Raw genomic sequence first — 8,122 nt, 5'->3', positions numbered from 1 at the left:
ACTAGTTAATGTGGGGTCGCTTTCTTAATTGAAGGGTAAATTGATTTTGATTTTGATCCAGTCACAGCACGCCGGCCCTCTTGTCCAATCCTAAATCGCTGCCGCACGCTGCTCTCCCTCTTCTCCATTGCAAAACCACCTCCTCTCCTCTCCATCATCTCCATTCCAAAACCACCGTCTCGCCTCTCCCTCTTCTGATCTTCTCCTTTGCAAAACCACCTCCTCTCCTCTCCATCATCTCCATTCCAAAACCACCGTCTCGCCTCTCCCTTTTCTGATCTTCTCCATTGCAAAACCACCTCCTCTCCTCTCCATCATCTCCATTCCAAAACCACCGTCTCGCCTCTCCCTCTTCTCTATTGCAAGACCACCATCTCTCCTCCCATCTTCCAAAGCTAGCACCGAACCACTCAGAAGGACATCTATGGAGAGGATGCAGCAGCGAATCAGGCAGATCGCCGGTGGCGACCAGGCAAAGTTAGCCAGGTTGAAGGAGATCCTTAGTTGGTTTGACAATGAGTGGGAGATTTCGAGGATGGTGCGGGCCATGTGGCAATGTATGCGAAAGAGCGAGACGGCGGCGATAAGGGCGGCGATGTACATGTACTCCTCGGCGGCAGTCACGCCGCAGTCCTCCGAGTTCATCGAGTATCTCCTCTGGGCGATGGAGCAGACAAATTCGCCCGAGGCGACAGTCAGGCGGAAGTGGTGGGCGTACAGGTCAAAGGTCGAGCACCCAGAGGATAACGAATCGATCGAGTATGGTGTGCCGTTCGTGAGGGTGCAGAGCCAGTCGGAGCCACAGGAGTATTCGTTCTCCCACCGCAAGAGGAGGCCGGATGGCGCGACGTCGCTTCCCCGCCGTTCTCCATGGTTCCCTCGACGCTCGCCTCGTTTCAACGGCAGCAGTAGGGTTTAAGGTAAGCTTCGCACTAACATAATCTTCCACCTGCTCATGCTTACAATCAGTGTGACAGCTAATGAAAATCATGCTTACAATCAGTCTCCGAGTACTACGCCAATCACCCTAAAATAGCTCTAGACCTTTGGGTCAAAGTTGTGACACAGTGTACAAATAAAGAAAAATAGATTGGTGCTTCTTTCAGAAAAGAGTACTCCCTAGAAAACTGCCAATATAAGCTACTAGTATTTGGTTAGATGATTTGCTGCCGAGAAAGATCCGTCCACAGAGAGCGCCACACATCCCACTAGTGGTGGTGGATGCCAATGCGTGCATGCAGCATGGTTGGTGTTGGTAGTTTTTACTTGGCACACCTTGCACTCTGCATATATGCCGGTTCCATACGTACATTTGTGCAGTTCCACCAAAATGCAGCTGAATAACCCTGTTTGCACAGAAAATGAAAAAGCGTGATTACATTATAGTGGCACTAGTTGATGAAACACACAAAATAAATAGAAGAAAATATTGCAATAGTATCATAGTATGCCATGCTGCGAGGGCGAGACGGGCCCTGTGACGCCTCATACGGTACGCCTCATACTGGACATCGTCCCAAGTCTCCCAGATACACCTTCTGCCAGTGATGAACATCAGTGTACAGCGGTAGTACAAGGAGGCGCCTTGAGACATTCAAATATCTATTTTTGTACATATCAACTAAAATTAAGCACCCCAGTTTGCAGAAACGCTTAAACATTAACAATGGGACTAGTTGATGAAACATACATTAACAAAGAGAAGCACTTTCTTTATCTACATTGGAAATGAATGATAGAGATGACACTCGCTCTATTTTAACTGTATTATTACTTCATTTTATCGGTGACACTAGGGTCGAGCAGGTGGCAAACGAGGTGTACCGTGCGTCGCAAGGATGGAGGCCGGGGGTGCTTAGACTGGGATGCTGAAGCTGGCTCTTTCAGTCACCAACATGGATGATTCAATTCATGGGACCTTTTGGTGCAGTTCACCTAAAATGAAGCAATGTCCCGTGAGCTAGCAGCTTCTTCTTCAATTTTTTTAAGAAAAGGGCTCCAGCCCCGGTTCCATTTCCATCAGAAAACGAAACCCACAGAGCTTCTTCTTCATTAGTTGCAATAAAATTGAGCAACATCAAGGTTGGTTGTGAAGCTCCTGGAATGCTCAACTATAATTTGGATATCATTTGTGCAGTTCAACTAAGATCGAGCGTGAAATGTATATCTCTGTTTGCACAAAAAAGGTGGAAAGGAGGGTGACTAACAAGTGATGAAACATGCATCAAATGAAAAGAAGCATGTTCCTTATCTGAATGGCAATCCTACAAGGACAGTAGCAATTTCTAAAGCACTGGCATTGCTAGATATTAGTGTGGGCATTAGGATTAACTATGACAACCGTTAAATACGACATTACTTTGGGCACGGGAGAGTAGGCGGACCAGGACAGTTGCATTTCTAACGAAAAGAACCAACTTATCTTAATGGGAAATTTTAGCAGGACATGTAAAGAAGTGCCACTGATTCATATTACTGGAGGCATTACATTGAAAACAACATTGGTTTAACGTGTCCTTACTTTTAACAGTGCGACTCCTACATTTTACCAGTGGCATTACATAAGAGTGGCTCGGGGCAACAAACATCAGAACAGGATATCTAGGTTGGTCCCATTTTTGTTCGGTATAGCCACCTTATACTGTGTGAGGCTAGCAAATCTAGTGCTGGACTTACTCTGTTGACTTGTCCCCCAGTCCCCACTTTCTTTCCTTTTTCAACCAATAGATCGGGTTTATATTGAGTTTGTACTACATTTCCCTTTATTTCCCTATTAGACCTAGAGACCAGTTGGATAGCCAGTCTCTGCTACTTTTCGCCCCCATTATTTCCTCTTTCGACCAAGTCCTAGATTCAGGTAACAAATCCTCCCCCACCCCCACCCCCTTTCTTCCTTGTTTGAACCAAGTAGTACTAGATTCAAGTGCATGAACTAGTTTTACCTCTTAAACGTAAAAAAATTAGGTGGTTTTCGAACAGCCGATCGATCCTATCTACGAGGGGGCCTGAGAAATAGTAAAAGATACAAATGCAGCAACGTCAGGAGCTCGGGAAGTAGAGCAAGGCCGGTTTCGAAGGAAGTTATACCTGATGGTCGCCGGGATGTCGCTAGGTGGGCGGCGGGAGGCCGGATCTGCCCATACTACGGCAGCGAGGAAGAAGGGGTCGGAGGCCCTCCCTCACAAGCGGTGCTTTGGACAGAATGGCAAGGCAGGCTGATCGGGACGCGCCCAGCAGTGGGTAAGAGCCGTCGCGAAGGACGACCGCGTGAACGTTGCACCTTCTCACCTTCCCCGGCGGAGAGGATCCGGCTGGATCTGTGACCAGCGGTGAGCAGAGAGAGAGAGAGTGTGTGGCCACCGCTGTCGTGTTTAGATCTGGAGAGGCCGAGACAGTGTGAAGAGAGCAACACTAGCAAGCAAGCGCGGAGGCTCCTGCCTATATAGTGGAGTAGTACTAGTTTTCTTTTGTCTACCAGAGCCGGCTTGACCTCGTCAATGACTGTCGAGAAGTCTTCATGCACGTGGCCCGGAGGCGCAGTTGTCGTCGTTTTGATCTGAAGCGCCGGATTATAACATATAACACGAAAAAATGCCACATGACAAGAAATCATAACCTCGCTACCCAAAGGAGACAACATGAATCCCGACGGACAAACTAGACGAGGAACAAAGCTCAAATTAAAGATAAACTCGTAGAAAAGGGGTCCGTCGATAGATGTCCTAATTAACATAGCTGGCTTGACCTAGATGGCAGCCAATAGTCACTGTTCGTGCATGTGCCCCCAATGACTAGCCCAACTTTGTCGCTGTTTAACCCTCGCAGTGATCTGAAGCACATGACACCTAATTTTGCGAGATGACAAGAAACCTTTTTTTAGATTTCTCACCACAACTACAGCCATGTACAACACAGCCTGCACGATATGTACATGATAGCCAATCCAGGCGTGTCTACTGGAGTCTGGTCACATGCATGGACGAACTGATCTTCCGTGTCTTGCAGGGATCGTCCAGGCACCAACGTAGTACAACACTTCTCTAGTACCATCGCTCATCTCCCTCTTCTATTAAGTCACCCGACTTGCGGGGCCGGGGAGTGTGCCTATGGTCGGTTCTCAATTGCCGTCCCACATGTGTGTGCAAACGCAATATGACGCGCGTTCCATTCGGAGAGCAGCGTGCCAGACCGACCGACCGTCTGGGGTGCGACGCGAACGCGACGGGCGTGCTGTATACTCCGTACATGTGTACCGCCGTTTTCTAGACGCTTTGCTCCATGGCGCGGGCGCAATCCATGGATACAAAATTAGTATAATGTATACTATTTAAAAGTCGAGGGCAGGGCTTTTCCTGCGCGGTAGGCGGCGGGGCAGTTCCGCCTAGTCCGTTCGACAGAGACGCGAGAAGACGAGGGAGTAGGCTGCTGCAAACGTAGGGCTGTGTGATTTGATAGCGAGTTACTGCTGGACAGGTGGGGCCCCGTGATTTGACTTTCCATTATCATTTTAACTGCAGCGCTACGACCGGCGTGAGTCTCCCGATTCCTGACCACCTCCATACAGGTGCCTCTCCCAATGCTCCACCATGTAGTAGAGGCTGGCTCTTGCATGAGAGCCCACTTCTCCACTTTTTCCTTGCCTCTCTTTCCTCCACATATGCAAAAATGCCATGTAAAGCGCACTATTGTACTTACTTTTACTTGCTCCTACAGGTGCTTAAGCTTGCCACATAGGCATAAAGTCTGATGTGGCAAGTTAATCAAGAAGAGAGAGAGACTAGTTTGGTGACCCAAGGAAGAAACGGTGCTAAGCGCGTGTACCTAGGTGAAAAGACAATTTTGAGTCTATAGCTAATTAAATGAAGCAAACTTAGCAACACCATTTCATTGGAAGAGGTCACTCCTTGGAAAATGCAATAAATACTAGTACTCCCTGTGTCCCATAATATAAGAACGATTTGTCCTTTCTCTACGCATTTAACTCCTCTCCTTTAACACAGGCGAGTTCTGGATTGGAGGGTTTGGAGGATAATAAATGCTCATTAACTTGATTTTAGCCTTTTTAGTATTTGTATCCAAGCATGGGTGAGGCTAGCATGTTTTAGTCCCACTACTTTTAGTCATGGGACTAAAACGTATCCAAGCACCCTCTTAGTTTTATTTGAGGGGTGGGTTGTGCTGGACACCATTATTGTGACTAGCCTTTTTAATAGTACTATATGCATATTTTGGCGATGAGCGCTCTCTATATGTACCACCTTTTTTTTAATTTCAAGTTTTGCTCCATGGCGCAATCCATCAATACTACTGATGTACAAAAGTATACATTTTTTTAAAGGCTAGAGGGCGGGGCAGTCTAGCTTGGTCGGTTTCACGGGAGGCGAGGGCCTTTGTGATTTGACGGCTCATTACTCCTGGAAGGCGGGGCCTTGTGATTTGACTACTCGTATAAATGCGTCGACGACCTGATCGAGGAGGAGCAAAGAACCGTGCGGTATACTCAAGTTTTCCACTGGAGTAGTACTGCGACGGAGGAGCACGAAACACGGCAGCCCAGTGCCATATGGCGATAAAAAATGATCTAATTTGCTAGTCATCTCATTGTTAGCATTGTTCTATTCATTCCCTCAAAAAAAACATTGTTCTATTCATGCCTCGCAGAGAACGTGACACGTGCGGCGAAACACCCGAAGCAAAAGATGAAACACGGGAGCAAAAGAAGAAGGAAGATTATCACCCCAAATTATCTAATTCGTCGCGGAGTCGTAACTGCTTCTTCATCGCCTCCAATACCTCCATCTCCTTGTGCGTCTCCTCCGCCATCTTCTTCATTCTGTCCATGACGCGGGATTTCTCGACGCGAGCCTTCATCATCTGTTCCACGGCCGCATTACGTAACTTGACAGCAGCCGGGTGCTCGATGCGGAGCTTCGCCAACTCCTCCTTCTGTTCCATGACGAGGGCCTGCAGCATCTTCATCGAGGAACTACTATTCTCATGCAGCTTCTTCCAGCCGGCGTTCTTCTCCTTCAACAGGTCGATCTCGTGGCAGAGCTTCGCCTTGTCCTCCTGAAGTCGCAGGATTTCGCCGGTCGCCTTCTTCTCCGAGGCAATGCTCTTCTTCAGGAGCATCACCAAGCCGGCGGTCAACTCCCCCTGCTGATTGAGCTCGGCGGGCATGTCGTCGAGGCTCTCCTCAGCAACTCCATCAAGCCTTGGATGAACTCCTTCTGCTTATTGAGCTGATCAGGCATGCCGTCGAGGGATAACGACTCCAGCTCCGCCGGCTCGGCATGTTCGCCTCCGCGACTAGGGCGCTCCTGGGAGCCATCGCCTGCCCGTGAGAGATCTTTCGAGGTCTCTGCGTGGCGGCGAGCCCTCTCTTTTTTCCGTAGCCTTGGTTGCCTCTCCCTTGTTACGAGCAGTTCTCGACCTAGAGCTCTGCTCACCGGCCATGGCAACGACGGACGAAGAAGAAGCACTTATGAGGAGGAAAGGTAGAGTAATTTTCGGTTAGGTAGTTCCCCTTTTTATAACCTAAGTACTAGCACTAGTACTAATACCCATAGTGGGAACACGTTCAGGTTTGGTACGTACTAGTAGGTGTGAGCAGGCTTTCGAATGTGATGGGAACAAGGTAAAGATTAATTGATGGTTTTGGTTTCGAGGCCTGAAACGGCTCCCGATGAGTTTAGCGGAACATAAATTTCAAGTACTACACTTCTCAAATGCATAAATATTATGTTATTGTCAAAAATTGGCACAAAATACGAAGGAGACCAATGGAAGTACTACTAGCAACCCACGATTTAACTACTCGCATGCGCGCAGTGGAGTAATAATGTCTTTCTTCCGCCCTCACGTCCACTCAATTTGCATGCGCTGTATTAATTGACCATCAATGAAGTGAACGACTTTACACGCGTCAAATTATCACATGGGGTGGATCTTGGTACAAAATTGCGTCCGCCCGTGTACCCGCGTGTGCGTGCGAGGGAATGAGTGTGTGTGTGGCGTGCGTGCACATCTTCGCTTCGTGCATGTACTGCCAGTATGGCTCAGGGAGGACGAGTACATTCTTCTGGAACCAGCAGCACGTCACTGTGATCAATCCACGCAAGGAGGTCGCGACAACGCCTCCACATGTGCCACGTGGCTTCAAGAACTGTAAGAGAGACACTGTGTAGCGTGCCATTGGTATTCTAATTTATGTGTTTTGCACATACTCGAAGTACTAGTAAGGTACACGTGCATTGCACGCATCAGATTTTGCAACCAAATTATGAATAAATACCACACTATAGCATGTAAGCTCTGAGTCATATATGCCTGATGTAGCCCTTCGTTTAATTCTTATAGTTCATCTCATTCAAAATCAATTAGTTTTTATAAAAAAGCTAAGAACGCGGGAATAGGAAAAACATGGGATTATAGTGGAATGTCATCTTGGATCCTACAGGATTGTACGAGTGTTTGATTGTGCATAGAAAAAATGCAAAATTCTTTCAAAGAGGTTTCAGTGGATGGGATGTTTCCTATGAAATCTAGTGCAAATGAATCGTATGGAAAAATTCCTATGGTTTACAATTCTACGAATCAAACAACCAAGATAGGAAAAATTCCTAATAATTAGAATCCTCCAAAATTCCTTTGAGAATCCTTTGAATCAAAGAAGCCCTTAATCTATTTTATGATTCATGGAATTGTGCGTTGTAAAGCATAAAGTAGGCAATTCAACCAGAAAAAAAGTTTGGGCAGTTATGATACGGAAGATTCTAGAACAAAAGAGAACCACTGTTGTTTTGAGGTTTGTGCATTATGCTTAAGTTCAACCATGGAGTCTGCTAGATTGTACATGTGGCAAAATCTGGTGGGGGCTAGAAGATGGTGCGAGGGGCCGAGTGGAGGGAGAATATGAAGGAATGCACAAGTGCGAGATCGATATTTAGAGAGAGGGGGCGAACACGTGCGCTGTTGCGTGCAGTGGCGGAGCCATGAAAAATAAATGGGCCAGGGGGCCAAGCATTGCTAATCCTTTACGAGGAGGGTCAATTCATGAACTTAAACCATTTTTAGCAGCAATTGTCTAATGATCACATTCATATTAGCCTCGATATATAGT

This window comes from Aegilops tauschii, chromosome 7 (assembly GCF_002575655.3).
Source record: "Aegilops tauschii subsp. strangulata cultivar AL8/78 chromosome 7, Aet v6.0, whole genome shotgun sequence".
Lineage (NCBI taxonomy): Eukaryota > Viridiplantae > Streptophyta > Magnoliopsida > Poales > Poaceae > Aegilops > Aegilops tauschii.
Note: the sequence above shows the minus strand (reverse complement) of the source record.